Consider the following 23021-nt stretch of genomic DNA (forward strand, 5'->3'; position numbering starts at 1 on the left):
ACAATTTCAGCTTTTATAAATATTCTGGGTGTTTCCTTCTAGACATTAAGGTAGCCCTTAAGACCCTCTTTAGAGTTGAGAGAGAAGCAACTTTTTGAGAAGAGACTCCAGGGCCGTTGATTGTGCCCTGGACTGACACAGACTGATATCAGACACAGGACCATAGTTGGGCATCCCAGATAGGAAGGAGATCTGACAACTGGAAGGTGAGGGGTTGCTGTGGCTCCTGCTCCTCCCAGGTCCTGTTTCCCAGTCATATTTCACACATAAGGAATATAAGTCAGGGACAACCTGTACATCCAAACTATTCGAAGAACGTAATTTCCTAACTGGGGCTCCATATCTATCATTTCATTTATGGATGTGAATTTTCTTTCTCCTTTGCATGTCCATGGCAATTTAAATATTTCTTTAATCTTTTTCTTCTGCATCAATGCTCTTTATTTAGGACTTCCAAAAGCGAGGAACTCTGTTAAGGGATTTGCATTCATAAACTCATTTAATTTTCACTGTGACCCAATGAGGTAGGTAATGGTATGATCTCTATTTTATTCATGAGGAAAGCGAGACTTAGAAAGATTAAGAAATTTGCTCAAGATCATGCACCTACGTTGTGCCAAAGCCAGGATTTGCACCCATGTCCTTTTCATTTCGTGCTCCACATTCCTGATGTTAGGCTATCTTTCTGTCTTGTATTTCACACTACCTTTGTACTATAGTTTTTTCTGTGTCTGTCTTTGTAGTTTATGAATTGATTGAGAATAGGAACCCTGTACTTACACATCTTGTGTCTTCACAGCATTAGCTTGCGCACAACAATTTAGAAAGAGAAAAGGGGGAAGAAATGTCTCCTTTATTATTTATTTTGGAAAACAAATAGCCCTAAACTCTTAGAATTAACTTGCCATCAAAATATTTCCTTATCGAGAATATTTTCCTTTCAAGGTAACTTTGTCTTATTTTTATTCCTAACAAATCATAGTTACTGGAATTAGCTGATAGGAAATTAGCTATCCTTCTATAAAACAACAGATGGCAACAAGGAAAAACTCATTTTTATTCTGTTGCAAAGTGTACATAAGCAGTAATTGCAGGCTTTGGGATAATGTGTTCTATGATATTTGTTCCTTTTAGTCATGGACGTAAATGATCTTCTCTTACAAAACTGATTTTTGTGTTTTCTGTAGCATTAGATAAATATTTATTAAAATATGATATATGGGCTCAAATAAGGATAGAAATAGCACAAGACCCTATAATCAGTAACTTGAAGTTATCTTTTTGTTTGTGAACCAAATATGCAGTACTGTCTTGATTAAATCTGTCAGTAATCTGGACAATGAAGCACTTCTACAGGAAAAAGCTGACTGGTGCATTGGCATCCCCAGGGTCGGATGTCAGAGCTTCTGGGTGCTTCCAAAGTGTTCTTACATTAGATGAAGAAAAAAGACTTGACTATTGGATGGCAGTTTCCACAATTCATCCCCACCTTCCCCTGGGGTCAAACGTGCTTGTCACAGGCAGCATTTAAGCTGCATCAGATAACCTTCTACAGCTGAGCTCTCTTGCTCCGCATAGACTGGTATTTGTCAGGCCAGAGGCTACTTGTAAGGTGAGAAAGCCTGGCTGCTGGAAGCTGTTAAAAAAATCGATATCAGACTTCTTTAGAATCTTTAATTATTCAATTAAAAAGTGCCTCCAGCTCTTGGGCAGCTGAGTGAGGGGGAGAGGGAAGAGGTGGGAGGTAGGGGGTGGGGAACCACATTGCCCCAGTGTCTGAAACCTTGAATTCAGAAAAATATAAAGAGAATGAAGACTTGTGAAAGTCAGCCATTTGTTTTTATTTGACCACACTCTGTTCTTAGAGATTCTTTTTCATCCACCCCAATCTGTAACTTTCAGGTTCAATAATTATGAAACTCTTCTCCGTATTTTGGAACTAAAATGACTTCACTCAGAGTGAGCAACTTTAAATCTTTTTTTGTTTTGTTTTATTTTTATTTTTGAGACAGGGTTTTGCTCTGTCACCCAGGCTGGAGTGCAGTGGTATGATCATGGCTACTGTAGCCTTGTTCTCCTGGGCTCAAGCAATCCTCCTGCCCCAGCCTCCTGGATAGCTAGGACTATGGGTGTGCACAACCACACCCCGTTAATTTTTAGATTTTTTGTAGAGATGAGGGGGGTATCTCACTATGTTGCCCAGACTGGTCTCAAACTCTTGAGTTCAATTAAATCCCCATGCCTCAGCCTCCTAAAGTGCTGGGGTTACAGTTATAAGCCACTGTGCCTGACCTAAATCTTTATTTTCAATTATTAATGCTCACAAAAAGATCTGTGGTAAGATCGTTCTTGTCCTGTCTAAAATGTGGGAGCCAAGAGAGGGTAGGGAGGAAAAGAGAGATGGGGAGGTTCGGATTTCACAAGCAAAGCAAGAGCACTCCTTAGAAGTGAGAGGGAATTATGTTTCACGTGATCTTTTGAGATTTGGGATCTTTCATCTCTTGGTAATTTTATAAAATGGACAAATAACCACTAAAATCACTTCCTTCGTTACACATAATAGATTAATGAACATTCATCAAGAAATTGATTTGTGGTCCCTAGTGACCTGAACTGGATTCAAGCAATAATGTGAAGGCCCAACACTAAATACCATATGTTGTTTCCAATCCTTGAGACTATCCTGTTGCCCAGTACGTTTTTATGTTAAATATTAGTAGTTGGATCTTAACAACAACAAGAGAACACATGTCATTTTCCTTGTCTGGATAATGCTCTTTATGTAGTTAGATAAAAGGTTAGGACTGCTGTTCAACAGCATATTCGGGTGACTAGCTGGAAGAGAGGAAACATAGAAATGATAAAATTCAAAGTAGTAGATACCTCAGATACCGAGCTGATCATTACACATTCTATGCATGTAACAAAATATCACATGTACCCCATAAATATGTAAAATATTATGTATCAGTACAAAATCCTCTCAAATCCAAAAAACCCCACAAAACCATTAATGAATCCCACTGCCACCAAGCTAGGACTTAAAGGGCAGTGGGTGTTTTCATTTTTAAGGGAAACAAGCCCAAAAAAGGACTTTAGGTATACTTTAAACTAAGCTAAATTGTTTCAGTGAATTAATTCATACTAAATGTTGTACCTAATATTCACACTCCATGAAGTTCACTTGTACATTAACCATCTTAATAGTATGTTTCAACTGGGTGCTCTAACAGAATGTAAGGTCGTATTTATTACATTTGTTTTCAGGAGCTCCAACTTGGCTTAAAGTTGACTACGTTGCATTTTCCCTGGGATGTTTCTCCATAGAAAAACTGTACAGACAGTTCCTGGCTTAGGATGGTTCAACTTACAATCTTTTGACTTTACAATAGTGCAAAAGTGATACGTATTCAGTAGAGACCGTACTTTGAGTGCCCATTCAACCATTATGTTTCTCACTCTCAGTACAGTATTGAATACATTACATGAGATATTCAACACTTTATTATAAAATAAACTTTATGTTAGAGGATTTTACCCAACTGTACGATAATTTAAGATAATGAGCACGTTTATGGTAGGCTAGGCTGAGCTGTGATGCTCTGTAGGTTGGGTTTATTCAATGCATTTTCGACTTATTTGACAGTATTTTCAATTTGTGATGGTTTTCTTTTTTCTTTTTTCTTGTTTTGGAGAAGGAGTTTCGCTCTTGTTGCCCATGCTAGAGTGCAGTGGCACAATCTCAGCTCACTGCAGCATCCACCTGCACCTCCCGGGTTCAAGCAATTCTCCTGCCTCAGACTCCTCCCAGATAGCTGGGATTATAGGCATGCATCGCCACACTCAGCTAATTTTTGTGTTATTAGTAGAGATGGGTTTTCACCATGTTGGCTAGGCTGTGCTAGAACTCCTGACCTCAGGTGATCCACCCGCCTCAGCCTCCCAAAGTGCTGGGATTGTGATGGTTTTATCTGGACATAACTCCGTAAGTCAAGAAGCATCTGTATTCATTCACTAATTAAATATGTATTTGTTTGAGTTTTACTGTGTGTGGAATGCTGTACTTGACTTTGTCTGAAATTATGCATTTATTCATTCATTCATTTAGCAAATATTTATTGTATGTTAATATATGCCAGGAACAGGTCTTGGTACTGGTAAATCAGCATAGCAAATGAAGTTTCTGTTCCACCTGCGACCTAGGTGCCAGTGAGGAAGTCAGACAGTACACAAGCAACAGATGCATACATAATGCAATTTTGGAGAGAACAGAGGAAATAAATTAGCTCCTTTTACTAATGTCTGATACTGTGTGACAGCAGGTGGAAAATCAGATAATGCGGTATAATGATAGCATGATCTTTTTAGAAGGCCAAGTGTAGGGTCTTTTACAGTCATCTTACGTAGTTCTCATAATAGCTTTGTAAAGTGCGTATTATTAATGCCATTTATTCAGATGGAAAATCTGAGGCCCAAAGAGAATCTGTGAATTTTGGAAGGGCTCAAAGCTAGTAAATGGCAAAGTTTTTTTAATCAGACCCTTGCCTTCTGACCATAAGTTGCGTGGTTTTTCTTGGCATTGCTGCTTGATATGTATTGAATTAATCATCCATGAATTCTTTCCTCTCTACATTTCAGGTTAAAAAGTCTTTTGTGAATAGGAAAACTTTTTGCAATCACAACAGTTATGGTTTTTGCTTTTGACTTTTGAATAAAGCTCCACATTTGTTAAGTGGAGAAAAGAAGGAAGGAAAAACTGTAGAAATTGTCTTCACATGCTGCTTGGGTTTCTATTAATCTCAGCCTTCTTGAGGCTGATTACACTTTGCAGTCTTCCTTAGGAAATGGATAGAAGTTTCAGCTGAGACACAAACAGGAAGGCTCCAGGCAGCATTTGTCCCACAGGCACCACCTCCTTAAATAGCTACTGTGCAGTGGAAGTAGTTCTCTGCTTAGTGAAGAAACTCCATTGCTCTTTGTTTCTGGCCCTGCAGGGCTGGAGGCGGTCAGCACTGTCCTGTTCTGGTTGAAGCAACTTTAATGTGTGTGGGGTGCTGAATGTGAGTTGGGGATGGCTTCCCTGCCTTTGGACCATGGGGAGACACCCTTGCAGAGGGGTTTTGTGGGTCTTCCTCCAGAATATCATCCCTGAGATTTTTAACCTGCTAAAAGGTAAGGTTCTAAGCACTTCTTAATAACTTCAGCCACAGACTTCTTTCTGCAGACTGGGTCTTTCTTTTATTTAAAAGAGAAAGGAAGGCACAGATAGCTGTGATAGCTTATTTTCTTTTTAAACTATTTTTAGGGGCTTATAGTTTTATTATTAGTTTATAGGTGCGTCATATCGATAGTAAATTGCCATTTTTTAACCTATCAAAGCAGATTTTTTTGTGGTATGGATATGGATTTTTAAACCTCAAATATAGAAGTTAAGTCCTGTCAGTAATTTGAGAGGACTAGTTAAAATGTGTTCTTAATAGATAGGTAAAAATGAATTGCTTAGAAGTCTTTTGATTCCTATTTCTGTTTGTGTGCTGGAGACTTTAACCCAATCTTTCCAGTTAATTACCTAATTTTAGAAAAATCTACTGAGGTAGATAGAGCTCATTAGCCAAGCAAGCTATTCTATTCTTTAATGGAATTAATGCACGTCTGTAGGCAGACTTACTAAGCCTTTCCTCTTGCTGTCAGCGCTGGGACAGAGGGCACCCACCAGAAGTGGCTGTGTGTGGCCCTGGTCCAACAGGAGATGGATGGGTGGGGAAGGAGTTCTACAGGAAAGAGGTTTGCTGGGGGATTTGTGTGACCTGCATCTATCCATTTCTTCTGGTCTTTCTGTGGCCTCTATCTACCCCTCCCTTAAGCACCTTCTTAGAGATTAATTAGCACCTGTGTTAGTGTAGTCTCAAAACCAAGGACCTAATTAGTCTGATCAATAGCACGCGGAGGCTCTTCTTCGGGAAATACAAATGTGTGCTCTTCCCAGAAAGGCTTCCATAATATCGATTAACCTCTTTTCATGTTTAATTTGTAAAGCATTGTCATATATACAGCTACGTTGTCAATGACTCCTTGTTTGTCTTCTATTTCATTTTTGTTCTTGTTCTTGTCCTTTGTGTTGGGTTTGGTTGGAGAGGAGGAGCATTAAGAGAGGTGGTCTTGCTGTTTATGTGAATTTGCTTTTTACAATTAGATTCCAATCACCTGCATCAGAGCATTATGGATTCCTTTTACTTGAGCAGTGTCATCTTTTATATTTACAAAGCTGTGTTTATAGTTTCCTTATTGTTCTTAAGTGTTTTTACTAGAGCATTTTGTATTCAAAAGTCAAGTCTTCTTTGACTCTGTTGAACTTTTTAGATTGGTTTAGAGTGTGTTAAGGAAGCCTTCGATGAAATACTGCTTGTTTTCATAGTGTGGGGAGGAAGGGGTGAGAGCTTTTTGTTTGTTTGTTTTTAATTTTACCTCAGATTTCAGGTGGTGTAAGCAAAACCAAGGGCAATGATAGGCCACGTGATGCTTCGGATGTGACATTCGCTGGATGTGTTCATTTGTGAAAGTAATACAATTTTACACATGCTTTGATGATGATTACTAAATAGGGAGACTTTCTTTGACTTTAAATCTCCTAAGTAATAATGAATTTGCATGATATTTAGAAATTGTTTCACATTCTGTGGTTTCTTTTTGATAGCTGCTATGTATAATTACTGCTCCTCTCCCATGCCCACTTTGTACGTGTGCCTGTCTTTTACAGACAAATTTTGTGAGGCCCTTGTTAAACTCTGAGCCAAGGGATTAATTGAAGATCAGCTGCACTAATTAAAGACAAGTTTAACAAGATAGGACTCATGTTTAGATTTGAAAATACAAACAAAGGACTTCATTTTTATGATCTTAAAGCTGCAGTGGGGAAAAACAGTGGGAAAACGAACAACACTTAGCCTGCCCAAGCAAGTAGAAACTTTTACTGATAAGGAATCCTGAAGACAATGGGCACAGTAATACAAGGTTCTAAAGACAAGTTTCTGGCTGAAGTTTTAGGAAAAAAAATAACAATATAGCCCCTGAGATGAGCTAAAATAGCCCCTGAGATGAGCTAAAAGGAAATCAATACCTTTCTACGATAAGTAGAATGACAAAGTGAAGTAAGGATTTACTGGAAGGCCTCCTCCTGACTCCAGATGAGCCATGTGCAGGAATGTGTTTTAATGCCTGTTTCAAACCCCAGCGGTGGTGTTTTGAACCAGTGCTGCTGACGTAAACACAGACTGAATGTGGAGACTTTCCAAAAGTGGAGAATGAAAACAGTTCAGTCAAGATGTACAGTATTAATACAGTAAAGGCTTGGTGCAGCAGCTGGCCACCGGCTTGAGTATCACAGCCATTCAACTCTCCCTGAAGGTGCAGTGCCGCTGGCGGTAAGACCGTTCTTAGATAGAGGATTGCATCAAGAAAATTGCAACAATCACCCCAGGCACTCACCTAAACAGATGAAAGGAGAGACTGAAAAAAAGAGAATTGTTTCTTAGTGATGTAGAAGCCTGTGGATCATTTAAGAGGGGAAAAAGGGGCCGGGCACGGTGGCTCACGCCTGTAATTTCAGCACTTTGGGAGGCTGAGGTCGGCGGATCACCTGAGGTCAGGAGTTCGAGACCAGCCTGGCCAACATAGCGAAACCCCGCCTCTACTAAAAATATAAAAATTAGCTGGGTGTGGTGGTGGACGCCTGTAATCCCAGCTACTCAGGAGGCTGAGGCAGGAGAATTGCTTGAACCCAGGAGGCGGAGGCTGCAGTGAGCTGAGATCGCACCACTGTACTCCAGCCTGGGCGACCGAATGAGACTCCCTCTTTAAAAAAAAAAAAAAAAAAAGAGGGGAAAAAGGGTATTGAGAGGGGTGTTTGGGCAAGGTAAATGCTAATTAGATGGGCATTCATTGTTGGGTGACTTTAGTGACAAATGATAGTTTTTTTTGGTAATCTCACTTACCAAACAAACTCAGGGAAGGGAGCAGAGTAAACATAGCTGTCTCTGTTAGCTATGAAGATTAGCTTAAGCGATTCTCTACTTGTCAGATATATTTAAATAAATGAACATGAAAATGTAAACTTTTTTCTTTTTTTTTTATGAAGATACATGGTAAAATTGGGGCCAGACATGGAAAGGCTATTTCTTTTTTTTTTTTTTTTTTTTTTTGAGACGGAGTCTCGCTCTGTCGCCCAGGCTGGAGTGCAGTGGCGCGATCTCGGCTCACTGCAAGCTCCGCCTCCCGGGTTCACGCCATTCTCCTGCCTCAGCCTCCCGAGTAGCTGGGACTACAGGCGCCCACAACCGCGCCCGGCTAATTTTTTGTATTTTTTTTTTAGTAGAGACGGGGTTTCACCGTGGTCTCGATCTCCTGACCTTGTGATCCGCCCGCCTCGGCCTCCCAAAGTGCTGGGATTACAGGCGTGAGCCACCGCGCCCGGCCCCTGGAAAGGCTATTTCTTGCTTAGCTACAGATCACACTAGCTTAGGCTTCCCAAGAGTCCGACTGAGTGCTTCACAAAAATCACCACTGGGAAATGAACAGTCTTTTTTTTAATTATTTTGCTTAAAAAGATGTCTAGAAGGCATACTATTTCAGTTATTTATATACTAAAGTGGTATTTAGCTATCTGAAACTTCCAGAGTAAGAAGATGGTGATCAAGATTTTTTGCCCTGTTTTTCTTGCTGTTCTACATTTTGCAGAGCTCATTCCAAATAGTGCTTTCATAAACTTGGAAAGGAATGCTGAAGATGTGGAGCTGGTAACCACAGGGCAGTTTGCAGGAAAGCCCAAGAGCTGACCAGTGTCTGCAATGCTTGAGTAGAACATCTGCAGTAACTTAGAAATATTCAAGGCAGGTGCTTCAGAGCAAATATAACGAAAATAGAGACACATAGACGTGTTCATGTCAAACAATTCTTTTAAAATAATAGCATATTACACATTGTCTTCCAGTTCATGCTTTGCCAACCCTGAATTATTCAGAAGGTATGAATCTTCTAGTATCTTTTTGTTAAAATACTACAGGATTTATCATTTGTTCCATCTCTCATGGCTGCTGTTGCTTTTTTTTTTTTTTTTTTTTTTTTTAACAGAGCAAAACAAAGCACCGTAAAGCATACTCTCTTTTTTAATTAGACGCGTCTGTGGCTATCCTTTACCAATAAGAACTTTCAATCTCTTCACACTGCTTTCTAATCTATGACACAGAAGTAAGCGGAAATCAATATTATACAAACACAGCCAGGTGCGGTGGCTAATGCCACTAATCCCAGCACTCTGGGAGCTGGAAGCAGGTGGATGGCTTGAACCCAGGAGTTCAAGACCAGCCTGGGCAACATGGCAAAACCTCGTCTCTACAAAACCCACAAAAATTAGCAGAGCGTGATGGTATGCCCTTGTGGTCCCAGCTACTATGAGAGGCTGAGGTGGGAGGATTGCTTGAACCTGGGAGGTCAAGGCTGCAGTGAGCTGTTATCACACCACTGCACTCCAGCCTGGGCAACAGCATGAGACCTGTCTCCAAAAAGAGAGAGAGAGAGAAAAGAACAGTCATGTTATAATTTTTAAAAGTATTATACAAACCCATCTTAAAACTTTTCAAGTGATGTTTCCAAAGTATCAGAGGTGCCTGAGGTTTCAAGGTATCTATGGCTGGAAATCTGTAGGTTTTTGTGGTAATGGTGGAAGTGGAATTATGGAATGCTGGAGGTAAGACGGGAGATAAAACACTTGACATGGGAGCTTTCTCACTTGGCTTGGGGAAGCACAGGAGGTGGGGATGAGGGTTCCAGGGTAGAAAGCAGAGAAACTGAGTGGCCTCTGGATCCTCATCCATGATTAAACCAGAGCTGCTCTGAATTTATCCCTTTGAAATCCTGGTCTTCTATCCACATTTTTATTTGAACAAGTATCATAATTCAGCCTAGTTTGAAACTGCTGAATAAATCCATTTGCTTGCACCTTGTTGGCTGTGCCTGAGATCTGAACTCTTGGTCTTGCCTGGTTATTCATTTAGAGTCAGCTCCTGCCTTACTCATAAGGCAGGGCATACATTTTGGGGCCCATTTCAAAATAAAACTTCTGCATATGCACCCTAAGTGCTACTGTTTATTCAGCACCCTTCAGTGTGAAGGCATTTTACAAATATCGTTTCATTCATCTTCAAAAAACTCCAGGCGGAAGTGATTATCCATAACATACAGATAAGGAAACCGAGGCACAGTGAGGTTAAGTGTTTTGCTCAAGTTTATACAGCTAAGCCTCAGGGCAAGAATGAGGACCAAAGTCTGTTTGCCTCCAGGATCTGGGCACTTTCCCAGACAATGCAGAATGAATGACAAAGTGTGCTCTGTGTTTTTCAGTCAATAGGTGGTAGAAAAACTCTGAGGTTTTGGTAGAAGTAGCTGCAGGACTTTGCACAGTCTAAGGAGGCTATTTCTCCTAATTAATGGGGCTCTTATGTGCTCTGTTCTCAAACCATTTTTACTTCCTTTTCCGACTCTTCTCTTGAAGGAGAAGATGGTACTTATTCTTCTCTTCTATTAATATATAAATATCATGGGGGAGTGTGTGTGTATGTGTGCAGAGGGTACTGTTGTGATTACAGAAAGGAAAGGAATCACACACATTCCTTCTTATGAACTGCAGAAGTTTGAGAAAGAATGTATTACAGAGACTTATTATATGTTCTTAAGCCCTAAGTGGATTCTCAGTAATCTGGGTTTTTTGGCTATTACGTGACCACTTCGGATTTGTAAACTGATCCATCTGTCAAAGTCCAGCTCAATTCCCACACCACGTCCCTTTCCTTAAAGCACTCTCACCACCCCCCTCACACTAAAGACTGTGTTGTCAATATGCTTCCTTTAATATTTGCACACTCCCGTACTCAGCGAGGTGAGGATTCTTTTTAGATGCATTCTTCTGTCTCCTTGGCTAGCCTGTAGTCTCTGTTGGCTACTAGGTAAATACCTCTAACGGAGAGCAGGCCTTTAGTATTACTTGATTCATTCACTGTATTATCCGCCCATTGGTTCTATTTCTGAATCTTGAGCCTACATAGATTGTTCTTTCCCAAGACAGTTCTTCAAATTTTTGAAGACTGTGATCCTGCATCCCTGGAGCCTTCTAAATTTCTCCAGTGCTTTCAGCATTTTCCCACATAGCATGACTTCTTGACGGTCTGACTTTGGCCATGCATTCTGAAGTAATTCCTATTAACATTCTCCTTTAAATACGGTGCCTGGAGCTGAATTCCAGTTTTGCTGGATTTAGGACAATCATCTCTCCTTTTCGTGTGATATACTTGTATACTTCTTTGCCACTTAACATCCGGTTAGTTTTATTGGCATTTATGTACTGCTGTTGGGTTGCACTGACCTTTTAGTTGGCCAACATCTCTAGTTTTTTCACATGACCTGTATTCGTGCCAGGAAAAAAATCATCCTAAACATATACTGAAGTTTCTGCACTTCATATTTCTTCCTATTAAATTTCATCCTGTTAGTTTTAGTCCATTAGTTCTCCCAATTGAGAATTTCTTGATTTTTAGATTCATATACATAGTAGATTATTTGAATAGTAAGTAAATGATCAGAGAAAAAAAAATTCTAAGGTTGTAAAAAAATTTTAATCTTTCCAAAGAATATGTCTACTCATGGTACCTTGTTGAGAAACTTGAGGGGCTTTTCACAACCTAGTGGTTAAGGCCCAAAAGCATCTCCAGTGGCACCTGAAGAATCTATACCTGTATCTTCTCCTGCATCACTGGTTGCATGAAACTCCTCATCCATTTCACCCCATTCCCTGACTCCGCGGCTATGTAGCTTTGCTCGCCGGGGGCTTCTGCCTAGAATGCATGTCGTGCCTGTACCATCTCTGCCAGTCAGAGTCCTGCCCACTCTTCTCCTTGATATCTTCCCTGAACCTTTAATAGGAAGTATTTTCTCCTTCCTTTACTTTCTGAAGGCATTGTCTAAAACTCTTAGCGCTTACTGTATTCTATTTTATGCGAGCCTGTATGGTAGCATGGTTGACAGCAGAGATTCTGGGAATGGACAGCTTCTGTGAAAATCCTAGCTGTATCCCCTCATTATGGTATAATCGTGAGCAAGTGAATTTTTCTCTCCAAGCCTCAGTTGTCATGCCTGTAAAATGGAATAGTAGCACCTACCTTATGGGGTCACTGTAAGGATTAAATGAGTTAGTACGTGTAAGTGCTTAGAATAGTGGCTGGCATGAGTAACTGCTAATAGTTGTTAGCTATATCTATAGGCGCTCAGTAAATAGTTGTGAATTTTACTGAAGAAGCTGAGTAACTTTGGGGCATGATTTCTTAAATCCTCAAAGCTTGGCTATCAGAGGAAACATTTTCAAATTTATAGAGACAGGATATTGGACGGGAACAACGTTTTCCTAAAGAGGCATTGTGAGATGGTCTCCAACTAGAGGCCATCCTCACAGACTTTTTCACTTGCAGTCAGCTGGAAAGGCAAATATTAGTCAACATTTTTATAAGCACTGTGCATATCTATTGGTATCAAGTAATTCAGATAGCCTGGAGAAATAAGGCCTCCATGTTATAAGCTGTGATTATTAACATTGTAATTAAAATGCTTAATTGCTCTAAGCCCAATTTTAACTTGTATGACGATGGTTCACGCTAATTTGCATTTTGTTTTGTGTAGCACGAGAAAAGAAATTGTAAAATGATTTTTTGCCTTGTATAAAGTGTAATCCTTATTTTAAAAAAATCACAAACACTTCCCTCTAAGGTTTGGTATTTATCTTGGGGATTAGCTATCTTTAGCCTATTGACTGACTCTGACCTCAATATTTATTGAAGATCTACCATGGATCTAGTGTCAGGCTAGGTAATATAGCAATGTTAAGAAGGATAAGGTGAAATTTCTGTACTCAAAAGCTTATTTGGAGATATAACACATAGTAACTAAAATAATAAAATATATGTTATAAGAAAGTTCTGTACTCCATTAATTACTAAGTCACTGGTCTAGAAAAGTGGGTACGATGAAAACCTAGAAAGGACATTCCTTAATTGCTATAAACCTATTTCAAGTGTCTTCCTAAATTGCCATTTCAAGAAATGCAGAGAGTAATGGATACAAGCTTTCAGGATAACACCTAAACTAACAATATATTTCTATAAAATGTTTCTTTTTTTGTTGTTGTTTTTTTGAGACAGGGTCTGGCTCTGTGGCCCAGGCTGGAGTGCAGTGGTGTGATCTCAACTCACTGTAACCTCTGCCCCCCGGGCTCAAGCCATCCTGCCACCTCAGCCTCCCCAGTAGCTGGGACTACAGGCACACGTCATCAGGCCCAGCTAATTTTTTTGTATTTTTTGTAGAGATGGGATTCACCATGTTGCCTAGGCTGGTCTCGAGCTCAGTTGATCTGCCTGCCTCTGCCTTGGCCTCCCAGAGTGCCAAGATTATAGGCGTGAGCCACTGTTCCTGGCCCAAAGTGTTTCTTTGATAATTTACTGTATATTAAGTAGTGGATATAAGTACACCTGATGAGGAGGAGGATTATAATAGCTAACACATCCTATGTAGTTATGATGATGACCTTTTTGAGACAAGGAGAAATGGGGTCTCAGAGTGGTACATAGGTTATTCCATCAGTAAGTGGTAGACTGGGGATTCAGTTCACATTGGTTCAACTGCAAAGCTCTCTTTCTTAATGGCCATATCTTGTCCCCCTTGACTCCTATTCAGCAGCCAACTTAAAGGATCCATGATTAGATCATTATGGATGAATTTTAGCATATATGATTGGAGTGGGGGATAGTGGTGAGTTTGAAAAGGTAAGTTGAGGCAGGTTGTGAAGAAGTTTTTATATAACCTGACAAGTGTGGAACATCCTCCCAACAATTGGGGAATTTTTATCAAATGATTGTTAATAAGAGAATGACATATAAATTTTTTGTTTTGCCAACATGACTCTTGCAAGGTATGTAAAGAATATTAAAATGGGAGGAGTTAGGGAACCAGTCAGGTGATGCAATCACCTAGACATATTATAAACTTGAACACTGGATGTACAACAAAATAGAAAAAGATGTATTTGAGAGATATGTTTAAGGGAGACTCACCTGGATTTGTGAATCTACCTTTAAGGGAGACTCACCTGGATTTGTGAATCTATCTAATATAGAGGGAGTAGTAAAAAAATGACAAGTATATAATGATGCCATTACTGAGACTGGGAAAGAGGATTACAGTTAGGAGGGGGGTGAGCTTTGGACGAGATGGGTTCAAGTGAAGGAGAACATGCAGAACACAGTTTGACATCCTGAAGAGTCAGAGATCAAGAGCAATTAGCCCAAAGATTTGCAAGGCTGGGCGCGGTGGCTCACACCTGTAATCCCAGCACTTTGGAGGGCAGAAGTGGGAGGATCCCTTGAGCTCAGGAGTTCAAGATCAGCCTGGGCAACATAGTGAGGCCGCATGTCTACAAAAAGTTTTTAAAAATGAGCAGGTCTTGGTAACGTTCACCTGTAGTTCCAGTCGCTTGGAAAGCTGCGGTGGGAGAATCACTTGATCCCAGGAGGTCAAGGCTGCAGTGATCTATGATTGCACCACTGCTTTCCAGCCTGGGCAACAGAGCAAGACCCTGTCTCAGTGAGTGAATGAATGAATGAATGAATGAACGAACGAATGAATAAAAGAGTTGTGAACCCTCAGCCTGTAAGTGAAAAGAATGGACAAGGTTGTGGGGAGAGACTGGGGCTGCTTCAAGTAGAAAGATATTGACAGAGTATGAAGGAAAATACCCAAGAACACCATTGGCTTTGAAGGTCTGACCCTCCTTAGCATTTTTCCAATCTGGTGGGGACTCTGATTGGACATAGGTATTTACGGAGCCCTCATCAATATGATTGCCAGCCATTCTTTAGGGTGGTTCCCCTAGGCACTAGCTAAGCCATTGACTCTTGGTTTTTTCCAATATTCTCAGAAGATTAACTCCAAACTTGAGAAAGTTTTGCCCTTTAGAAATCAAGTAAGGATTGGTGTAGTCTGGAGATGTGTATAACTCATTCACAATCATTTGATTAGCTGTATCGACCTTTCTCTAGGATTTTTTTCCATGAGGTTGGCATGTTCACATCTCTAAATTAGTGCAGTGATGATATGAAATAACTGACAGTTTCTTAATGAGCTGCAAGTTTCATGTAAAATATACTGGCAGCCTCCTGTACCCTAAAAATCTATGAGTTTCTTCATTCTCTTGTGGTGCCCTCTTTCAGTAATGAAGAGAAGAAATTGGTCGTGTTGTCCCTTCATAAGCAGCTTTTTAGCAATGGTCACTGCATCAGAAACAATACTGCAAGTAGCTAATGGGAAAATACCCAAGGCATAGGGTAGAGAGTCCCGGCTCTGAGGTCTGACAGCCTGAGTTAGAATCCTAGCTCTTTCTCTTAATCAGCAATGTGTCTTCAGACCAGTGGCAAACCCTCTTTAAGCCTTCATTTCCTTATCTGTAAATAATACCTATAGGATTTCTCATGGAATTACTGAGGATTTTCAACAGGTATTTTACTTAATACTGGGCACTAGGGAGGGTTACGTGTGACTAATGAGCATTAGTGCATCTTGATTAGAGTTGATTTTGCTCTTTGATTCTCTTTTAAAGACCTTTATGAGTGACTGTCTGGAAATGTTTTTATCTGACTTTCCTGAATACCTCAGTGGTACTGTGAATAATAGATTATCTGATATTGGGGAATATCAGGCTATCACAGCAGTTCATTCTGTTGGATTTGGAAGACTATGCTTTTTCAGGGTATTCCTCCCTTCCTCTTACAGAATCACCACTTCACATGTGTAAGCAGAGCGCTGGCTAACTCTGTGGCTTAAGCAGGGGTCAGAACATCTGAAGTGATCTGTAGATATTCTGGTATGTTCATTTTCTTTGTTCTCCAGACCAGGTCACAAGAATGCTTGTCTGAGTCAGTATTGTAGTAGAAGTGTTTCCTTTAATATCCATTACATAGCCTCATGCAGAGCCGAGGCCTTTTTGTAGGCCATTATTCATATCCAACTTTGTTTGGGTCCAGATATTATTGAAGAAGGGTGCACTGTGTACTGCATACGAAAATAATCCTGCATCATGTTATCTGGAAAATTACCCCAAATTGCAGTATTAAGATAGATATGGAAGCTCTGCAGAGTAAGCAGTGAAATCCTCCTCCATCTGCTGATGAGGGTTGTGGAATTTACCTCGCAGAGAAAGGAATAATAGGCTGTGCAAAATAGACATTATCAGGAACTGCATACGTTTATCACATTTCCTTGGGCAGAACAAAATTGCAGGAACCTTTATCATTGCATCTACTTGGTTTTCACAAGCTGAACATGAACACTGTGTTTATATTACAGGCTTTCCATTTTGTTTTCATCAGAATTCTACAGAGTTTCAGTATATAGCTTCCAAGGTACAGGTGTACCATGATATCCTAAACAGCCATTGTATGACCACTGTCTGCCCCAGTGCTAGGGTGGAGGTCACATTCAAGTGCTTGCCTGTCCTTATGGACAGCAGAAACATCTACTTATTTTTGTACAGCATTTTAAACATCTCTCTCATTATCAGAGAAGCTGTGTTAGGTAATGGTGTAAATCCATTTGTCAAGACTCGTGCAGGCCTCTGACGATTCTTTATTGCTTCAAAATTACTCTGACCCACGTGCATCTTTCTGACAAGCTTCTGGCAGAAATTCAACCATCCTGCTACAAAAGTAAATCAAAGATAACTCAGAACGTCACTAACTTTGAACCTGAGAGTCCCTAGCTTATATAAGAATGATCCCTATGAACTAGAACAGTTAAGGGAACTTCATGGGAAATATGAGGCTTGCAGCAAGACGTTGGAAAGGAGAGGAGAGCAGAAGAGGTCCAGGTGCTTCCAGGCAGGGCTGCTGCTTGTTGGACATGAGCTGGACCTACAAGGCCACCCCAGCTTTCAACTGGAGTTCAGGGAAGCTCAGTGACAAGGCCGGATGGCTGCCTAGAATCAGCTGGTCGTATGCAGAAGCCAGACCACTGAGCTGCTGCTTCTGGATAGAATTGGATCTTAACCAAACATTCACATAAAGTCAGCCCTTGGTAGCTACAGGTGCTGCATGGGCAGATTGAACCAACCTTGAATCAAAAATATTTGGGGAAAAAAAAACCAATAAAAAATAACAGTATGACAATTAAAAATACAAATTAAAAAACCAATACAGTATAACTCTTTACATAGGATTTACATTGTGTTGGGTATTATACATGATCTAGAGATGACTTAAAGTTTGGGGAGGATGTGCTTAAGTTATATGCAAACACTATGCCATTTTATATACTGGACTTGAGCACCGGTGGAATTTGGTATTAGTTGGGGGAGGGGGATATGGAACCAGTTCCCCTCAGATGCTGAGGGATGCCTGGATAACATTTAAGCAATGGAGGTGGAGAAAAAAATCAGTCTCTTGGGCCAGGCGCGGAGACTCACACCTGTAATCCCAGCACTTTGGGAGGCCAAGGTGGGCAAATCACCTGAGGTCAGGAGCTCGAGACCAGCCTGGCCACCATGGCGAAACCGTCTCTACTAAAAATACGAAAATTAGCCGGGCGTGGTGGTGGGTGCCTGTAATTCCAGCTACTCATGAGGCTGAGACAGGAGAATCACTTGAACCCGGGAGGTGAAAGTTGCAGTGAGCCGAGATCACCCCATTGCACTGCAGCCTAGGCGGCAAGAACGAAACTCTGTCTCAAGAAAAAAAAAATTCAATCAGTCTTGTAATACCCATGAATTTCACAGTCACAGAACGTAATTTTCTTTATTTCTGGTAGTAAAATTTATATTCTAACTCTGAGCCCCCACTTCTGACAGACAGCAGAAAAACTCCATCTAATCACAGCCACAGCCAGTCAACTTGATCCAATTTAGCACTTTCTAAGTTGCTTCTGGTTAAAATTCAGGAATATTCAGAATATTTCCCCTTGATTCCCCTCCTTTCCTTCTATTGTTGCTGGAAGCCATTGCATCTGGAGAGGCAGTCAGGGGAGTCAGGCGGACCTGTGTTCTTGACTCAGCCTTCCTCTGCTGTCTGAGCTTTGACCCCAGGGGATTGGACACAGTGCTGTTGGGATGGAAATGTGGATCTGTGGGGTGGTTCCCACCTGGCTCTCTGATATGAGCTGAGCCTTCAGCCTGTTCCAGTTTCTGGAGGGAACTGTTCACTCTGCAGCCCCTGCCACAGGGACCCTTATCTCCAGCCAGGCATATCTGTCAGGCTCTGAGAATCAATCTCTGTCTGCCTCTTTTTCTCTCTCAGCTAAAGTAGGCATCCCTCAGGCTGTGCAGGGAACTCCTGACCCCATCACTCCCCAGCGGGAGCAGGAGCTGCTGTCTCTGCCCATTCTTCTTGCCCTGGTGACATGGGATGTGTCTCTGAGGCTGCTTCCTTAATCACAAAAGAAGGGAAGCAGGAAGCAAGTGTCTTCCTAGATCCTCCCAAACTTGGTGGAGAAGCCTGTGTGGGCCCCAGCTCCCACCTGACAGACACACTGTGGCCTTGTTCTGGGAGTGGAGCACCAAACACATGGCCTCTAATTGCTCATAATGATTTTTTCCTCTCCAAATCCTTTCCTTCTCCCCAGTTTGGATGGGGTGGTAAAAAAAAAACTTGTTTTGCCAGTTGATATCTCTTTTCAAAACTATTTTTGTTGCTCTTTTGAACTAGAACCAAGATTCTGGAATCTGTTTGCTGTTTTTATTTTTCTTCCTGACAGTTCTCCCTGGGACAAGTGGTAAACTGGCCAGCCCATATCTCTTGGAATATGGGTTTAGGGATGGGGGCAGGGCGGTGGAGAGAGGGGCACATCAGTCAACAAGCTCTCATATTATCCTGGCAGATCTGACTCATCAGTCAAGGCCCAAGCCAATTTCTCACTTCCTGGAGATTCCAGCTGGTTTTTTTCAGCTGCCTTCCCAGCCTTGGGAAGGTCTGCTATGCTTAGCCGCTGCAACTGATGAGGAGCAGAGCATGTCCTTGGTTTAGGGAGCGGGGGGTTGAGGGGGTGAGATAACCTTGTTTTCTAGGGCGAATGGATAGAAGAGTGTTCACTGTTTTTTAACACATTGAAAAATCCAAATATGAGGTTACTCTTTCCGTCTTTTAATGTTATTCCTAACAGCCTCGATTAGAGTATTAATGAGGAATCCCTTGAAATATACATATAATATGTCACTATCTGTTATATATAATGCCAAGACATTATTATTATTTTTATTATTATTTTTGAGATAGAGTCTCTCTCTGTCGCCCAGGCTAGAGTGCAGTTGCACGATCTCGGCTCACTGCAACCTCTGCCTCCTGCATTCACGCGATTCTTGTGCCGCAGCCTCCTGAGTAGCTAGGATTACAGGCACCTGCCACCACGCCTGGCTAATTTTTTTTTTTTTTTTAAAGTAGAGATGGGGTTTCACCATGTTTACCAGGCTGGTCTCAAACTCCTGACCTTGGGTGATCCAACTACCTCGGCCTCCTAAAGTGCTGGGATTACAGGTGTGAGCCACCGCACCCAGCCAAGAGATTGTGTGTCATATTTTATATACAATTATATAGTTGTATATGATGTGTGGCCACATATATTTCTCTAACAAACTTCTGATTGGATCTTTTTAGGAGCTGGCTATTTGGTCTTGGTGCTTACTGTTTCTTATTTTCTTTGGGTCTACTTTCTTTCCCAAATCTTGGAAATCCATCAGTAACATAGTATCTAAATTCTAAAAAGGAGCAGGAGGGTTTTAGACCAGGTGCTCCTGAGACCAAAGTGAAAGCTGGTCTTCCCTTAACTGCCACAGCCGGCTCCAACCTGCTAGTCCTGTTTCTCCAAGAGAATCTGTTGAGGCCACTCTGTTCTTCACTTTCTGAGCTGGGCTTTTGATGGCTTCCCAGCACTTGGCCTCAGGCATTCAGCTTGTTTTTCTTTTATCTTTAATGCTGCCCCTACTTATCCACTTGGGGTTCTTTTCATCCTAAAGATTACCTATAGAAATAAACAGGGACTCACTGCAGTTTTTTTTCAATGTCACCCCCCTTGAGAAGTCCAGACTCTGTGTTTTAAGGGTGTTAACTTTTTTTTTTTTTTTTTTTTTTTTGAGATGGAGTTTCACTGTTGTTGCTGAGGATGGAGTGCAATGGCGTGATCTTGACTCACTGCAACCTCTGCCTCCCGGGTTCAAGCGATTCTGCTGCCTCAGCCTCCTGAGTAGCTGGGATTACAGGCATGAGCCACCACGCCTGCCTGATTTTGTATTTTTAGTAGAGATGGGATTTCTCCATGTTGGTCAGGCTGGTCTTGAAATCCTGACCTCAGGCGATCTGCCTGCCTCAGCCTCCCAAAGTGCTGGGATTACAGGCGTGAGCCACTGTGACCGGCCTGGGTATTTACCTTTAACCACAGGACATAATGCATTGCTGAATTAATAAAAAGTTCACTCTTACTCTTCTCCACTTTGAGAGGCTCTGGGGGGAGCTTATCCACAAACCCCCCTTGCCCTCTAGTTCCCAGTTGGGTTTGGCCAATGGGAGGCACAAAAGGCAGTCAAGGACTGGGAAGAAAGTGAGACTAGGATGTTTATTCCCCTTTCCCATCCCTGTGAAAACTGTGTTTCTCTATTCTGTACCCAAGACCACAGCTCTTTTCATGACTCTGGCCTACTGTTCCTGTTCCAGCTCTCTTTGGTTTGGGTAACCACTCCCTCCCTTTGGGCTTCCAGTCTAGGGCTGGTGATGCCTCATCCTCCTGGTTGCTAACTGTTAAGTTCTTTAATTTTTTCTTCCCCTCATGCCACTCACATTTTGCAAATAGCCAGACAGACTCTTATTAAAGCCTCCTCAGTTACCTCTTTGAGTTTACTGTCTACTTCCTCCCAGGAGCCCAGTCAAATCCATGCAGGTCCCTGGGCTGGCTTGCTCCTGGAGGTGTGTCTAAACTGTAGCCCAGCGGTATTTGTAACCCCTGGCAGCTTTGTTAAAAATGCAGAATGTTAGATTCTGCCCCAGACTTCTTGACTCAGAGTCTGCATTTTAACCAGACTCCCAAGTGATTTATATGCACCTAGAGATTAAGAAGCACTGCTTTAGGGAGCAAGTAGCCAGGAGCCTGTTTGGGTTTAAATGGTCTGAATGTAATCACTTTCATTTCTGGGGAAAGCCCACAACTTTTCTTGCTTCTCCTGCCCTCTCTCCAGCCTCTTTCCTACCCTCCACCACGGAGCAAAGCTCACACTCCTCTTACCTCTTTCCTCATTTATTCCACAAAGTGTTACTGAATCCATTCTAAACTCCAGGCAAGGTGGTAGATGTTAAGGATACAAAGAATAAGGAAGCATGTTCCTGCCCTCAATTCAATTTAGTGAAGGAATGAAGACATGATCATAGTCAACTTCAGTGCAGTAGGAGGTACATCACAGAGATGGGAACAAAATGATGTGAAAACAAAGGCCAAACTTACCCAAAGTTCCTTTGCTTGATGAATGTTAAATCCCTCTGTGAAATTCTTTGAAATGTATTGTGTTTTCTAATTTTAGTCACATGTGAAAATACTGAGTAAAGATATCTGATTTTAATCCCCTGTCCTCAAGCTTTATTCGAGTATCACATTTGACAAATAGCAGTATCTCTCCCAAGAACAGCTAGCAGTCCGTGGAGTCAGAGCTGTTTGTACTGAGGCAGCTGCTGAGCAGCAAATGCCTGTGGGCAGCCAGAGCCTGAGGAAATTAAGGAGCTGATTTTTTTTTTTTTTCCAAAAGGAAATTCGTGGAGAAAACACCAAAGGATTCTCTCGTAAGCTGTCTTTGGAATTAATTTCAGTGCTTGTTAAAACACCTAAATCCCTCTTTCAGAAGGATTCTCCGATGACTTCCTAATTAGGTTCTCTTCTTTTACCATCTGCAAGGAACACTCCCCATTCGAGTCCCTGCATAGTTCACATAAGCAAAATAACACAGATTCCAGATTGCCTAAACAAGAGTGGTGGAACACTCTTTCATATCATTATAACTTTTAAAAAAAATACTGGCTTAGGGCTTTGAATATTAATTTAACTGTTCATTCATTCATTCAAGAGGACCAGGTGTGTCACTCAAAATTTAACTCTTCCCTCCTTCCTGGCACTATCACTCAGTGGTAAAGACAGCTCCATCACTCTGGGTTCCTTCTTTCCACTTCCAATAATCTTTCTACCTCCAGTGTGTCCTTCTTTATTTTTTATTTATTTATTTTTTATTTTATTTTATTTTTTGAGACGGAGTCTCACTCTGTTGCCCAGGCTGGAGTGCAGTGGCTGGATCTCAGCTCACTGCAAGCTCCGCCTCCCAAGTTTACGCCATTCTCCTGCCTCAGCCTCCCGAGTAGCTGGGACTACAGGCGCCGCCACCTCGCCCGGCTAGTTTTTTGTATTTTTTAGTAGAGACGGGGTTTCACCGTGTTAGCCAGGGTGGTCTTGATCTCCTGACCTTGTGATCCGCCCATCTCGGTCTCCCAAAGTGCTGGGATTACAGGCTTGAGCCACCGCGCCCAGCCCAGTGCGTCCTTCTTTGGCCCAGCAATCCCTTAGATCAGCACAGTTGCTTCCTCCTCTTTGCTTCCTTAGTTTGTGAGCACCCGGGACTTGGGTTGGCATCTGTGCATGCCTGCAGGAATTGATGCCCTGACTGTGGTCCCGTGCCCCTGCTATGTCGTAACCCTTATTGTATGATAAATGACTAAACCAACCAGCAGGTTTTGAGAATTCCAAGGAAGTGGGTGCAGTTGAGAAACTGAGAAAGGGATGACTGTGCCTGTGATATATAAATGAGCTTCCATGTAGATATGAGCACTAGACTGAGATGGACATTTTCAGGCTTTACTTAGTTATCCAGTGACTAATACCACACAGTGATAGTGCATGAAATTAGCTTAGTTGGTCAATAT

General features: G+C 41.5%; 1 protein-coding gene across 8 annotated transcripts in view; it reads left to right on the forward strand.

The window, feature by feature from the left end:
* Positions 1–23021, forward strand: part of ARHGAP28 (Rho GTPase activating protein 28) — a 197430-nt gene that overhangs the window by 39187 nt on the left and 135222 nt on the right. The window contains exon 1 of one of the 8 annotated variants that reach the window (XM_015439837.4): positions 4947–5172. The exons of the other annotated variants lie outside the window; for them this stretch is intronic. The gene's annotated coding sequence lies outside the window, so the exon portion shown is untranslated. Of the gene's footprint in view, positions 1–4946; positions 5173–23021 lie in introns of those variants that run through there. 8 annotated transcript variants of the gene reach the window in all.

Source organism: Macaca fascicularis, chromosome 18 (genome assembly GCF_037993035.2).
Source record: "Macaca fascicularis isolate 582-1 chromosome 18, T2T-MFA8v1.1".
Classification (NCBI taxonomy): domain Eukaryota; kingdom Metazoa; phylum Chordata; class Mammalia; order Primates; family Cercopithecidae; genus Macaca; species Macaca fascicularis.